The sequence below is a fragment of the Ursus maritimus genome, unplaced genomic scaffold (assembly GCF_017311325.1).
Source record: "Ursus maritimus isolate PB19 unplaced genomic scaffold, ASM1731132v1 scaffold_12, whole genome shotgun sequence".
Classification (NCBI taxonomy): Eukaryota; Metazoa; Chordata; class Mammalia; order Carnivora; family Ursidae; genus Ursus; species Ursus maritimus.
The window spans coordinates 23,818,003-23,833,063 of NW_024423564.1; the positions used below are offsets into that span (position 1 = coordinate 23,818,003).

The 15,061-nt window shown below is 37.4% G+C and overlaps 1 protein-coding gene across 2 annotated transcripts in view; it reads left to right on the top strand.

The window, feature by feature from the left end:
* Positions 1 to 15,061, top strand: part of DPYD (dihydropyrimidine dehydrogenase) — a 788,358-nt gene that overhangs the window by 534,010 nt on the left and 239,287 nt on the right. The gene's annotated exons all lie outside the window — the stretch shown is intronic.

The following is a 15,061-nucleotide window of genomic DNA, read 5'->3' on the forward strand; positions in this document are numbered from 1 at the left end:
ATATGTAGAAAATACTGCATCTTTATGTAACTAGATACAGTGTTGTATGTTAAGGAGCAATGTAAAAGCTTCATGCTAAAAAGGTGAGTGTTTTGCATCTAATTTGGCTTTTAAGCCCAGAGGGAAATGGTGTGAATTAAATAATATGAAATGTTGTCATTTATGATAAATTTTCTAGTCCTGGAAGGTTTACTTTTATCTTTACATCTGGCACAGGGCCTTGTACATAGTAGGTGCTCAATTCCTTTTTTGTTTGTTTGTTTGTTTCTTTTCCCAAATCCTTGGATTATTTAAATTAAACTCAGAGGCCAGAGGCCCTAATTTGGAAGGGCAAAAATTTCTGCTTATTCAAATGAACCTAGGTGGCTATTTTCATATTAGCATTCAGGGAGGATTTTAAAGTACCTTGTAAATATTTAATTAACATTCAGAATAGATTTGCGACTTAGGAAGAAACCATTCTCTTATAGCAGCAGGAGAGAAGGGCTTAGTCAAATGTTTTTCAAGTATAGCCTCTGTTCCACTCACAACAGGTTACCCAGAAGATCAGTCAGTGTGGTGACAGAACCAAGCCTCAGAAATATTTAATAGAGGGAAAATATCATTATATTAAATCCTGACTTCTGTGAGGCAAGGCTTGGGTGACAATGTGTCAACATGTGTAGCTTGAGTGAAATGAGGAAGGCTTCTAAGAGGACAGCCGGAACAGGGCCTGGGGTAGTCAGGGTTCTCTCTTCATAACCCTTGCACAGTGTCTGAAACTTAGACCCAAGATATTTTTTAGTTACATGGATAAAAACAGCTATGGAAACATTTAAATCTATTGACTAGTGTTTTAAAGAAGGTTACATTTTAATATATATTCCTTGCCACAGAAATGACAATTATTTTGCAAATATTGCCCAACCTTGAGCTTATTTTTTAGAGTGGGCTTTGGCTCTGTGAGCACATCTGAACTTACCCAGCTGTTAAGTGTCTTAGGTGTATCCTCTCCAGAGAGATATTTAGCTACATAAAATTTTGCACAGCCTTTGGCTGAATGAGGATACCGAGCGTTAAAATTTTGTAGTAGAGTTAGTATTAACATTTCTAAAACTCTTGGAAAACATATGTTCCAAAAACCATGATACCTTAGGCTGAAGGGAACTTGGGAACATTGCCGTTTCACTTGTTAGTTATAATCTCTAAAACTAAAACCAGTTCTTATCAGCCACATTTAGACATTTTCTTTTGAATTATATTCTCTTTTAAATCATAGAATTGAAAAATAAAACACATTTAATCATTTTTGCTCCAACATATTTTAAACGATTACTCTGCCTCAGGACACAGGAATGTTCAATATTTTAAACGGAGGAAAGGAAGAATATTAGTGCTTTAAAAAAAAAAAACTTCGGTATAAATCTGACTGTAGAGTGGGCACAGGCGTGTCTGGGGTTATTCATCTTTTCCCTTACTTCCTTTTATTTTCTTTATCTACTTCCTGTTCCCGTTGCCTCTTCCTTTCTCTTTGAGCTTTGTAGTCTCGAGCACTTGTGAGCTGGTGGGATGGGAAATTTGTACTCCATGTTGGGGGCTGAGGAGCCATTGCAATTCCTCTCCCCCATTGCAGTGCGATCCTGCATCCCATCTCTTGGAAACAACGCGTGTGCAAAGCACAGAGCTGTGTGCATCGCCAGAACCTGATAAGTGTTTGTTTCCTGAATGAAACAAACTGACATTAGTTCCATGCCTAGAATATTTATCTATTGGAAACACTCTCTTGTACTTTTTCCACTTCTGGTGTTTCCAGAAATTATCATAATTTTAGCCCCTTAAGAAGAGGCAGAGTGTCACAGGATAGTATATTTTTCTTTCTAAGCAGGTTTTTTCTTCCATTATGTCATATATTTTCTCACAAATATTTCACAAGTGAAAAATGCTGCCTTTGTATCTAAGTGATTTTATATTAACTACATATGTATTTATTTAAATATATATTTATATATTTAAACTCTTAATAAATGTTCCCATAAGAGACCAAATATTGTGAAATTTTTGAACAGAGAAGGCTATAACCTCTACTCCACAATATATAGAAATCATTTATTTACAAAATTTGTAGAAATAAAGAAAATCTGAAGCTGACCTTGGGAATTTGAATTGTATGTTTCCTGCAAAGTAAAATGGAAAAGCCCCCAATAACTTTGATTCTCAAGCAAAAGTGAAAATATGCTCTAGCTTGAGTTGTGGATGCTTTAAAGAGTCAAAGGTATATTACAACATGAAAAAAAAATTAGTTTTCTTCTCCTCACAATAACCCTCTGAGCAGGTTGAGTTTTTATCCCATTGTATAGTAAGAACAACAATAAAATGAAAACAAAAACAAAACAAAAGAACAACAAGAAACTGAAGCCTCCATGCTTCCCCGTTCACAAATCTGGTCCGCAGTTGCCAAGGCCTGAGCTTTGATTACCATGTAAACCTGGATATAGATAAGTCACCGAGAACAGTTCTTAATAAATTGGTATTCCAGTGTAAGCATAAAATATTATTATAATTATTAACTGAAAGCACAGTAAAGGACTAAGTTATCTGTGAAGTCTTTTGTAGTTCTAAATTCCCATTTCTCTAAATATATAAAAACACAAGCAAGGGGAACCTGGGAGGCCCAGTTGGTTGGGCGTCTGCCTTCGGCTCAGGTCATGATCTGGAGGTCCTGGGATCAAGCCCCGCATTGGGCTCCCTGCTCAGTGGGGAGTTTCCTTTCCCTCTCCTAATTCCCTTGCTTGTGCTCTCTCTCTCTCTTTCTCTCTCTCTGTCAAATGAACAAAAATAAGATATTTAAAACACACACACACACACACACACACACACACACACACACACGCAAGCCTGAATCTACTACGTAGATGTTGCATCTCTCTGGAATAAGGGAGCCTCCCTGATGTCTTAATATTCAGATTTAAAATGGTCTAAAAGTGGTCTATGTGTAGTCCATGTAAACCAATTTCCTGTGCCGGCATATGACTTTATAAATATAATTAAACGATGATCGACTCTATAAAATTCAGATAAAATGGCACCTTTTTGAGGTCTTCTCCTTTTCCTAAGTAGGAAATGTTCTTACAGCATTGGGTGAATACCCCTCTTCTGTCCTTGAATAATCATGTTGAGTATTTTTAATTCCATCCTGCGGAACCTTCTAATGTGAATTCAGACGAGAGCTGAAGAAACTCAACTGGGTTTCTGTTGTTGTGTTTATTTTGTTTCTGAAATTATTATCGACATTTGAAAAATCGGTGAATTTGACAGAAACATCCTATTTCTTACTTCTCTTGAACTATGGGAGGATATGGCCACAGGTGGCCTGCATTGCCATGCAGCAGTGAGAAAATAGAGCTGAATTGCTCTCCTTTAACACTCTATGTAGTTCATGTAAATAACAGCAAACGTTTGACCAAGGGTAGGTGCTTGTTCCCAAACATGGATTTGATCAGTATGTGCCTCTCCAATTCAACCTTTAAGTATCCAAACCAAACCTTCCCAGAATTTTTGCTTACTTTCTGGGTTCCTGACATTGAAGAGTCTCTAAGCTGCCTTCTCAGCCAGCAGTACCTTTAATGCTTAGACCCTCCATAAGCTACGAAAAGAAAAAATAGTTGATGGAAGTTGTGGATGGAAGGTGTGGGCTAAGACGCCTTGCCTTCCCACCTTCCTATTTTATCTTCCACAAGGCGAAAAGGAGGAGTGAGAGGCAGCGTTCTCCTCAGTTGTATAGTCCATATAGTTGTATAGTCCTCTTGAAATGATTTTTTTTCCTGCCATCAGAAAACACTAAGTTTTAAGCTTTTTCTTATTTTTCACCCAAGTTGTTTACTTTTTTGCATTGTGTCACTGATGTGACATAGTAAAGTACAGACTTCTACAACTGAGAGTAACCTGAAAGATTTTCCAGTTTGACACACTTATTTACAGAAGAAGAATCAGGGACTGGGAAGATACCTAATTTGCCTTTGCCTCAGGAAACCAATTAGCAAGGTCCCTAGCCTTTGATGCCATTGTCACTGACCCACATCTGGCGCTCTGTTCAGTACTTCCTACGGATCCTTTGGGTGCATCCAAATCTCTAGTTAAACTGAATAAGCCAGTACAGTGACCTGGGAACTCCTGACTCCGTACCTTTCTGCATACTATTATTTGCTCTGCCTGGAATTCATATCTTTTCAGCTGAAATTATCCAAATAGAAATCACCTGTCTAATTCTATTTTAAATGACATTTAATCTATTAAGTGAGTATATCTTATCAGTCAACTAAACTTCACTTGAGAAAGAAAAAAGAATATATTGTATGTGAACAGGTTTAAAGGTGGAAACTAGAGGCATACTCTCGTTGGAATCTCTGGTGACCTAGATATTGAATCACTGTCAATGAATTTGAATTTTTTTTTAAAGATTTTATTGATTTATTTGACAGAGATAGAGACAGCCAGCAAGAGAGGGAACACAAGCAGGGGGAGTGGGAGAGGAAGAAGCAGGCTCCCAGCAGAAGAGCCTGATGTGGGGCTCGATCCCATAACGCCGGGATCACGCCCTGAGCCGAAGGCAGACGCTTAACCGCTGTGCCACCCAGGCGCCCCTGAATTTCTTTACCTAACAATTCTAAGCTACAAAGATGTTATTTCCCTGGCCCTTATAGGATTCCCATTTTTTGGTAGTTTGGATGCCTTCCTTGTAGGTGTGATTGCTAAAGAGTGCACACCTATTTCAGGAAGGATGCCTTTGGATAGAAAATTCCAAAATGATGGTATAATCAGAGGAAAGACTACTCTAGCTTCACAATTAAAGCAATGTCTTAAAGAAAGGTGGTGGTGCCACTGTTATTACTGGTATGTCTTGCTGTCTCACAGCCCCCTCCGTTTATTTATGCACGTCCTCTGCGTAGAATTTCTAAACCCTGAAATGTTTAACTCAAACAGTCTTAACATTAATTTTACCATCAGGAAATAGATATGCAGTCCTGCTTTCATGGTGATTTAGCTAAATAGGAGCAAACAGATTTAAAAGTGGTAAATCTTAAAACGTTTACTGATCTTAAATAATTATTGACTTATATTAAGATCACCCAAACAACGCTTTGATAGTTCCCTCATGATCTGTTCTATGTCCAATTTAATTTACACAAACTCTGTATGCCTATTAAAAAAAGAAAGAGAAAGGCTTTGTTTCTGTTACAACATGCCAACATTTTTCATAAAACATTAACCACAGATTATTATTCTTACCCTTGCCAGAGAGCAGACGTCTGTCACCAGGAAGAGAATCCAAAACTAAGTGTGAGGACCACATTGCCCCAGATGTGCTAGCATCTCCCTTGGGAAATAAAACCTTCCTCCAGCAGCTGGGTTAACAGACCCCCCTATCTCATATGCAATACAGGGTCCAGTGAGCGATGACCACAATCTTCCTGGATCAGGTCCCCCATCAGATGTTTGTGGAGGGGACAATATAAAGATACTGGTTTTAAAGCCAATACAATTGACAAGTCATAGCACTACCTATATTTCCCAGAGAAATAAAATTCAGGAACTCGGGAGTACAAGACACCCCAAAGACTAGAGGAAAGAATATGGGAGCCCCATCAGCGGTAAAATATAACAACTGAAGCCACAGTGACCTCCCTGGTCTCTTTTGGGGTCTAAGGGGAGGATCGCTGCTGAGTTCGATTTACTTTTTGATACTGGTCTGGTACATGTGCATGAGATGTCCTCTGTTTCAGGTTCTTGATTCCTCTCCTTTTAAGTTCAGCCCCTGTAAAATACATGTGTGACAAAGTGCCCCATTGTCCTGAAAGTGATGTTTAATCTTGCTCTAGTTAGCATGGGCAAATGTAACTGCAGGCTAGGGAGCTGAAACTAAGGTCTGTAAGTTGAATGGACAAATATGGGATAGGCTAGGTTGGCTTCAGTGGATTGAGTCCCTGAAACATCACATTCACAGGTTTGGCAATAATTACATTGCAAAGTAACATCATTTCATGGAGAGTTATGAGAAATGACTGCATGATATAAGCTTCTGCAAAAGTGACTGAACTCTGATATTATCCATATGCATTTGACTTATCCTGTTCTCTTATTTTCCTTGTGGCATTATAATTTTAGAAGTGCTTTAAAATAAATTATCAACTTGTTTATGAGAAAAAGTATCTTTGATCAAAAAGAAATATTTGCTTTATACTGTATTATGTTGCCCAACTTTTATTTGAGTTTAATTCTCAACCATTTGCATAGACATGGGTGCTTGGGTAAGTAGATAACTACAGGAGATCTGTAAGAGGCATTTATATAATTGCCAATATTTCGCCTTAAGCTGATTCTCTATGAGTTTTTCAGTTTCAGTTATTAATGTTGGTTAATGATATAAAATGATGCTTCCTCTCAGAAATTTTAAATTTTTAGCAGAAAGCAATGCCATTTAAATTTAACTAAAACACCAGTTGTAGGTCAGGGAGTATCATCATTTATGTCTATGACAACAATCATGGGGCAGTTAAAAAAATTATGTGTAGTACAAATAGGTGGATCACTGGTGAATGGTTGCAGGAAAAACATCTTAAATGTGTGTATTTTTTTTAACTTAGTGTGGCTTTTATTGTACTCATCACTTGTTATATTCCCCCAAACATAGCAGCAATAGCATTTTGCAATGTTTTTTTTAATCACCCTCAAACGATCACATCACAGTGACTTTGACTGAAAAACTCATAGAGAATCAGCTGACTTTGAGAAGCATAGCAGAATTTTCTATATGCCTGCTGACTTGTAGCATAAAGATAAACCAAAAATGTCTTTGACCCAAAGAGCGAGACATGGGAGTAGGGTAGAGGGAGGCTATGATCTTAATCAATGGTATCGTGGAGAGTTTGCATAGCATAGTGTCACATCAGAGTAACAGGCATTAGCAAGTGCAGAGTAGAAACAACGCCGGAAAACAGAATTACTGGCAATGAAATGAAGGGTCTAATTACAGATCCAACTAGCCTAGAATATTTGGAAAAACTGGCAAACAAGACTGAGTCATTTATGAAAGGCACAAAAGACTCAGGAGTAAAGGACACTGCATATTAGACTAAAAAAGCAAGATTGGACCAAAACCTAGTAAGCACTTGGGAGCTGAGAGATTCAGAGGCACCCGAGTTTACAATAAGGCAAGATAAAGGATAGTGAGTAAGACAAATCAAGGGAAGACGTAAGAGCCACCACTTTCAAGAACACCTTAAAATTAAGGCAACTTGTGCCTCAGAGATAAAGTTTTTATACATTTCCCACTGGGGTAGAAGCAGCCTTTTAGAGGACAATCAGTTTAAGGCTTCCAGCTGAGAGAAGGTGAGCACTGTCAGGAAGAAAGCATGTGGATTTGCCTGGCTACTGAAGGAAATATTCCTCCCCCTCATCCCCCCCCCCCCAAAAAGTAAGTCAAGGGAAGTAGATTTATTAAAATCATGACATTTTTACAGCCCAGAAGTATTGATTCAATATGGAAGACTCTATGGGTTTTGTTAACTATCTTTTAGCCGCCCCATTCCCAGAGAACTATTGCGACCCCTCCAGATATACATGAGGTGGCACTTACTGATAATAGCAGATTTTATACAAATATGAAGTCGTGTCTTGATGTTGATTATATTGCAGAAATCTTAATGACATCAAAATGGCTGACGCTGTTCCTTTTGCAGACTCACTATCTGGGCCACTATGTAAACAAGGCCACTATCTGGGAATGAAAGGAGAGAAAGAAAATACCTCAGGCTGGCCTCCAGGAAATTAAGGACTTTATTTTCCCGTTTCCATGCCCACTGCCTAATGGCAGATAGTTCTGGATTACAAATGCTCCCTGAATGTCCCCTCATACGTTATTTGAGAGCAGATACAATACCTGGCATGCTGCTTGCCAGGCTTGGATATAAGGTGTAACTCCTGTAATCCTAACCACAACTCTGTGATGTATTTACTACTATTATGCCCATTTTACAGATGGGAAAACCTAGAGACAGAGGGTGTAAATAGTGTGGCAGGGTCGCACAGCAAGTAAAGGACAGCCTCAGAATTCAAATCCCGGCCTCTGGCTCAAGAGCCTGTGCTTCCAAACTCGGGCACCGCTGCCTCTCCAGAAAGAAAATTCTTGGCTTTACTAAGCACAGAAATTATTGATACATATCTTAATGATGCATCGCTCTTTGAAAATAGTGCTATTTGTGGAAGTAGAGAAATCTCCTCTGGATAAATACTACTGAAAAGGCCAGTTTCCTCAAAATAATTGGTAAAAAAAAAAAAAAAAATGGAATGATCCTTATTTTTATGTGTTTATTTTTTTCTGCATCCGAATTCAGTTTTAAAGGGAAACCCTAACAGTTTGTTTTTAAATTTCCAAACATGCTTAAAACATAGTGCAGTTTTACAATCATGAATGTTAATTGTCAATGTCTGTTTTTATTTTAAAAATTCATTTTTGTTGTTGTTTAAATTTGACATCACCCCTCCCAGAAAGGAGACAATCTGTGGTATCGGGCATTAAGAAACTACTCCTGCTAGGGGCGCCTGGGTGGCACAGTTGTTGGGCGTCTGCCTTCGGCTCAGGGCGTTATCCCAGAGTTCTGGGATCGAGCCCCACATCAGGCTCCTCCGCTGGGAGCCTGCTTCTTCCTCTCCCACTCCCCCTGCTTGTGTTCCCTCTCTCGCTGGCTGTCTCTCTCTGTCAAATTAATAAATAAAATCTTTAAAAAAAATAAAATTAAATTAAATTAAAAAAAAGAAAGTACTCCTGCTAGTTGGTGATTATTTGGGAGCAGCTGAAGAGGGGTGAAGAACCCCCACAGAAGTGCCCAAGAGGGAAGTCACCCCTTCTCAAAAGGTGGAGAGCACGGAATAGGCAAAGCGCCCTCCAGCCCCATCCGTGGTGGTTCTGCCCGTGCCTGCCATTCCACAGCCCTCCCCTTTACAAAGGGGAGATCATTAAGCCATCCAGCGGTGGGGAGTATTTTCATATAGCTGTTGCCCTTTATAACAGCCTGGCAGTGAGTGACCATAATAAATTATGCACTGCTCTGTGCGACTGTGACACAATGCACTGCCGGAACAGCGGGGGTGTTAGAAAATCCATTATTTGAAATTTTTGTTTCTTTTTCTTACTAGATTCCATGCTGTTCTTTTCCTGTCATCTTGTTTCTTTTTTTCCTACCTATTGTTTTGAGGGTTTTGTGTCTGACAGTTCTTTTCTGCTGCTGGTTTTGTCCTTTTTGTTACCTTGTTTCTGCCTTTGTGGGCTCCCGCACCCCCCTCCCTTGTTCTTGTGTATTGTGAGCCTCGTTCTCCTTTTCTGTCATGCAGCATTTGCGTTACTTTTCTTTCTCTTTCTGCCTTATTGTCTCATAGAATGCAGAAAAACAAATTCTCTTTTTGTCGGCATTCTTTTACATGGTGTTATGTGGTTGTCATTTTCCCTTCAGGATAGATGCACTTTACTGTATGTACTATTCATTTCAGTTCCAAGAATCCAAAACACGTGTCCAGAGGAGTGCCAAGGCTGATGGCAATAAAAAGCAGTCAAAGCAACCAGTAGAATAGTTCTTTGGGAATGGCACATACCTGTTTCTTCCCTGTAGATCAATTCACAGAATCTGTAAGCTTTTGTTCCTAATTTTAGATTATTGAATCTCTTTCTCCTTCTCCACGAGTCGATCTAGTCCAAAATGGCAGTTGTTTTGACACTATTTCTTGCAAATCTACCTACCTGCTATTTCCATAATTGTTTTTCCATTGATGAACACAGCCTGAAAAGATAGTTCTGGTAGTCGGGACACCCACTGATTCAGTTAATCCACTAGTTATTAATTGAGCAACTATAATGTGTCCGGAATTGTGCAGGGGCTGTGGACATCAGACACCATCAGTTTTGTTCTTTTTTGCATTCTTTATTTGCTCCTGTCCCTTATCCCTGACTTCTTTCTGTGAACGCATCACATATTGTCATTTGTCATCCTGCCTTGCCCACTCTCTCTTGACTCCTTTGGATCTAGCATTCCTCGCTTTTACATAGATTTATTTACAAAGAACTTGTGATTTTTCTACCTAAATTCACTGCACTGGATTAGAAAGCTCAAATTTCTTGGCAGTGAACATCCAAGAATGTGCCAGATTCTTCAAACCCATCTTTGAGTTGCAATTAAATGAATAAACAGAAATGATAACCTGACCTCTGGTGTGGCTATGGATTTTTATAATATTTACAGTAACTGAATTTAATTATGTCAATATGTATAATTATTAAATATCAATGAATTAAATAAACTAATACAATTCAACTCTCTCTTTCACAGTACTTAGTTCCTTGTTCCTTTTAAATGTTTTTCTCTCTATTTGCTTTTATTTGCTTGCTTATTTTCTCATTTTGTAAACTTACTATCTTCTAACCCGTTTCTCCTGAATCGCCATCGATATTCAGCTTCTGCCTCTGTTGTGTTTTTATATTTCCTGTTTTTTTACTGTACTTTATTCCAGGGTTATTGCTGTTTTAACTTTGTTGTAGTTGTTGTTTGATTGATTTTTTAGAGAAAGAGAGAGGGGCAGAGGGGGAGGGAGAGAGAGAATCCTAAGCAGGCTCCACACCCAGCATGGGAGCCTGACACAGGGCTAGATTGCACGACCCTGAGATCATGACCTGAGCAAATATCAAGAATCAGACGCTTAACCAACTGAGCCACCCAGGCGCCCCTGTAGTTGTTATTTTAAATAAGAATTGCAGTGATAGCCCAAAAAAGTTAGCTTACTGTTTTCTACCGCTTAAATGACTTCTTCTCTGTACTGGTTTCCTTTATATTTTTAATCTCTTTACCCTTCCTCATGTCTCCAAATTTCCAGCTAAGTGTTTTCATGTTTTCTTAATTCTATAATTTCTTTTTCTCTTTTCTTGTCACTTTGAATTCTACCCCTTAACTTTTTCTATATCAGTTTTTTTTTTTTTCTTTCTTTTAAGAAACACTAGTCCCTTTAATATCACTTTGCAAATGCATGGGGATGACTTCTCTTATTTTTTTTTTACTAACTGGCCTTTCAGAGTAAACTCCCAAACATGTAATATAGTTCATTCTGTGCACCCACAACAAGTCACTTGTCCTGTCAGTTTCCAGATTCAGTGAAATGCTCATGTTAAAGTCTCATACATTTCCAATTTTTAATTATTTTCTTCTTAGTTGGAAGAAAGTAGAGGGAGGGATAGATATAAAGAGCTATGAAATAGTTGTAAAAGGAAAAGAGCGACAATAGACTGAAAGTAAATAAGTAAATTTGATATTTAGGACACTTGCATCCTTAAGGGATGTTACGGGGGAAATACTTTTGGTGACAAGATAGAAGATGAGAAGATCGGGAACCTCTCCCAGATTCGTTCCTATGAGTCAGGGCTGTTACAGCTGATTCCCCCAAACAACCCTGGCTTTTGCATGAAGTGCATCCATTTCATCCTGCAGAATTTCATCTATGTCATTTACTAAATGTCTCTGCCTTGACAAGGCACAGTCGCTAGTTTGCATGCCTTTGACGTGGTGCCCTGATTTTTAATGATTAACAGTATTAGTCTCTTTTGAATCTGCGATTGCATTTTTATTAGCCAGATTCCACTTATGACATAAACATTTGAGTGGTGATATTTTGAAATCAGTATCCAAAACAATGTGAAATAATTGTGTCATATATTTTTATTTTTATTCCAATTTTATGACCTCTAGCATCATTAATAAGGGAAGCTCAGTTCTTCCTGTGGCTTGACTGGTGCCAATTTTAAAACAAAACCTATCGTCTTTAAAAATAACCTCACTAAAAATAAGCTATTAATTTATTGGTTAATTTATTTCACTGACCCCTCTACCCAAAACTTTTAAATAACCTTAAATTTGTCAGATGGGATAGCTGCCTACTAAAGTAGCACAATTTTGTATATAGATGACCAAATACAAGAATGTTATGGGCAACCCACATTCCAATATAAATTGTGAACATAAAAAGAGAGAAGTAGATCAATTTGGAAGGCTAGATTATTATGTGTGTGTGTGTGTGTGTGTGTGTGTGTGTGTGTATTTATATATGGTTGTATAAGGTACTAATCTTCAAATTAGGAAGCTTTTGAAGTCTGGCATTTTGGACTAAATCTAATGATTTGAGTATTTAATTCCTTCCTTCTCACCACCAATAGCCTAGCCAGTATTATAATAGAATTTAATTTTACTTAGTTAAAAAGGTTTCAATATCCTCATGACCTCCTTTTTCTTTGGTCACCCTCCCCAGTCATTCTTACCTTTCTCTCCCCCAACCCTCAATATGGGTGCTTCTCAGGTCTGAGGCTCCTTTTGTCTCACTGAATTTTAATTTTTCTTCTCATATTTAACTTTATTTCTTCAATTGTATTTTCCTTCTCTTTTTGTTTACCTGAAATTTTTCCTGTTTGAATCTGCCTTATGGTTTCTGGTTTTCTTAGAATCATCACTACTCTTTTTGATAAGGATTTGTAGGATCAGCTGACATTGCTAACAACCAATAGCTCTCATGTTTTGAGAGTTGATTATATGTGTTAGGTAGATTATATCATTTAATTCTCAACCAACCCTCTGAGCTAATACTAACATTACCCCTATATTTGCAGATAAAGAAACCAAAGCATAGAAAGGTTAAGTAACTCGTTCAGAATCCTGCAGGCAGGAAATGGCCAAGCCAGGACTCAGGGTCAGAATATCTGACTGCAAGCTTGCACCCTTTGCCATGACTTCATAGCTCCTCTTGTAAAATGATGCCGAGTTACATTAATTTACTTTTAATCTTGATGTAAGAATGGGTGATTTCACTAGTATCTTTCTTCATCATTCATTCTAATGAGAGCAGACTTATAACTATAGTGGGGAGTGGGTAAGGGCGTTGGGGGTCGAATCCTACAGTATTAACATTTTGGTCCATATTCTCCTTGCCATAACTTCGTGGCTTCCTTCTGCCCACCACCACGAGATTAGTTTACACATGAAAGTAATTCTTGTCCTATCTCCATTATTAGAGTAACCACTTTCTAAGGGCAAGGTCTATATCATCATCTTTTACATATCCTTCACACTTCCTTGTACATGAATAGTTTCCAGAGAAAGGGCCACAATTATAAACCCTGGCACATGAGCATTCTTGGGTGCTTCTGCTGTTCACTGCTTCTGCTATGTTTTTCCTCATACGACAGGAGGTAAAAAGGCAAGGCATACTAGTCTTTGTTGTAGGTCGAATAGAGACATGTTAAAGCCCTTCCCAAGTGGTCTGTTTTGCAAGAACTTCCTGCAGTTTTACACATTTTTATTTTCCTCATTCACTGGAATAGAGTACAAACAAGGAAGCAGAGTGACTTGGCTAAGCAGTTAACTGTTTATTTTGTAGAATCCAACAATCACGTATACTTGAAAAGGTTTTGTAGAATTCTTAATAAATACTCCGAAAGAGCTTATGTTTTTATTTTGAATTACAATTCGACAACATTTAATCCCTTGTTATTGCTTTGTTAGACTTTTAATTGAATTATTCAAAACATGAAACAAAGGGAAAGAATTGTAGATAGCACAGTAATATTAGCAGAATTACCAGAGTGCTGAGAATTATTAAAGAGGACATTATGTTTGTTAATCGGGCATTTAATTTTGCTTCTGTTTGTTGATGGAAAACATCCTCTTGGAAAGGATTTTTTCAAAAACCTTAATTGTGACAATACCTTCTTAACATCCATGAATATACTGTATAGCAAAAGCTCTTTGAAACCTAATTAGTCAAAAAGATTCCTAATTTCCATTTTAACTCTAGGATGGCTGACCAGCATTCCTACCAGACTGGTCATTAGCGCACAGGAAAAAGCAAACCTTCCAGAAGTGGCTTAAAAAATCAGAAGTGCTGGAAGGAAAGATTTTAAACTATTACAAACTGTAGCAAAAAAAAAGAATACTCTCTCGACTCATGTTATGAGGCAGACATAACCTTCGTATTGAAATGTCAAAAACGAAATTGCAGGCTACTCTCACTCATAAACATTGATATGAAACACCAAAGAAAATATTAATATGTATAAAAAGCTGAGCATGGCATGACCATGTGGGCTTACTTCAATAAAGCAAGGTTGGTTTAAACAACCTCCCCGAATCAATTAATGTAAATCATTACATAAACAGGTATGTCTTAATCCAGGGAAATAAGTGAAAACCAAGTTTCACACGTATCAGTGTGTGTCGTGTGTATACATACATAAATAGAAGCAAACAGTTGAATTTTCATTCAATAAAAATATATCAGTATATATAGTTACGCCTACATAAACGTGGGTAGAGAATGAGAAGGATGCACATTAATGCTCCTAGTGAATATAAACTCTAAGATCAGGAAGGGGGAATTTATTTCTTATTTTATACAATTGTCTAAATAGGAACAATTGTCAATTATTGTGCTTTAAAATATAACTAGCCCAATAAGTCAGGTTTTAAAAGGACATTTTTATGTTTGAATGCACAGGATGTGACTCTGTAGTTAAAATAATTTCACTATCATTATCGTAATTAAGCTAGGAAATGCTCTTATGTGGCATCAACTCAGGCCCAAATGTTGGTCTGCTTCTACCCAAAGAATAAACCAGGTGTATTTGAAATTATATTGCCCCATTTCCAAAATTCCTTAGAATAGTTATTAACAAGCACAGGTTAAGTTCTGGGAAGAGTGTCAGGTTTTTTTGTTTTTTGTTTTTTGTTTTTTTTTTAAGAAGTAATGACCAAAAATAAATTGTCCTAAACTCATTTACTCGATCTAGGATTCCTTCCTATGAAATAGTACAAAAATATCTAGTTTCCATCTAATGAGATGTATAATTTGATAGTGCTCTATAAATATTTAATGATAATATATTAATCAATAATTAAAATTATTGGAGTAATTTTTTTAAATACGATGCTTGTTAAAAAATATTAACAGTGGACACAGAACATGAAACTTTATTTACCATTTACCAAAAGGATAAATAGGT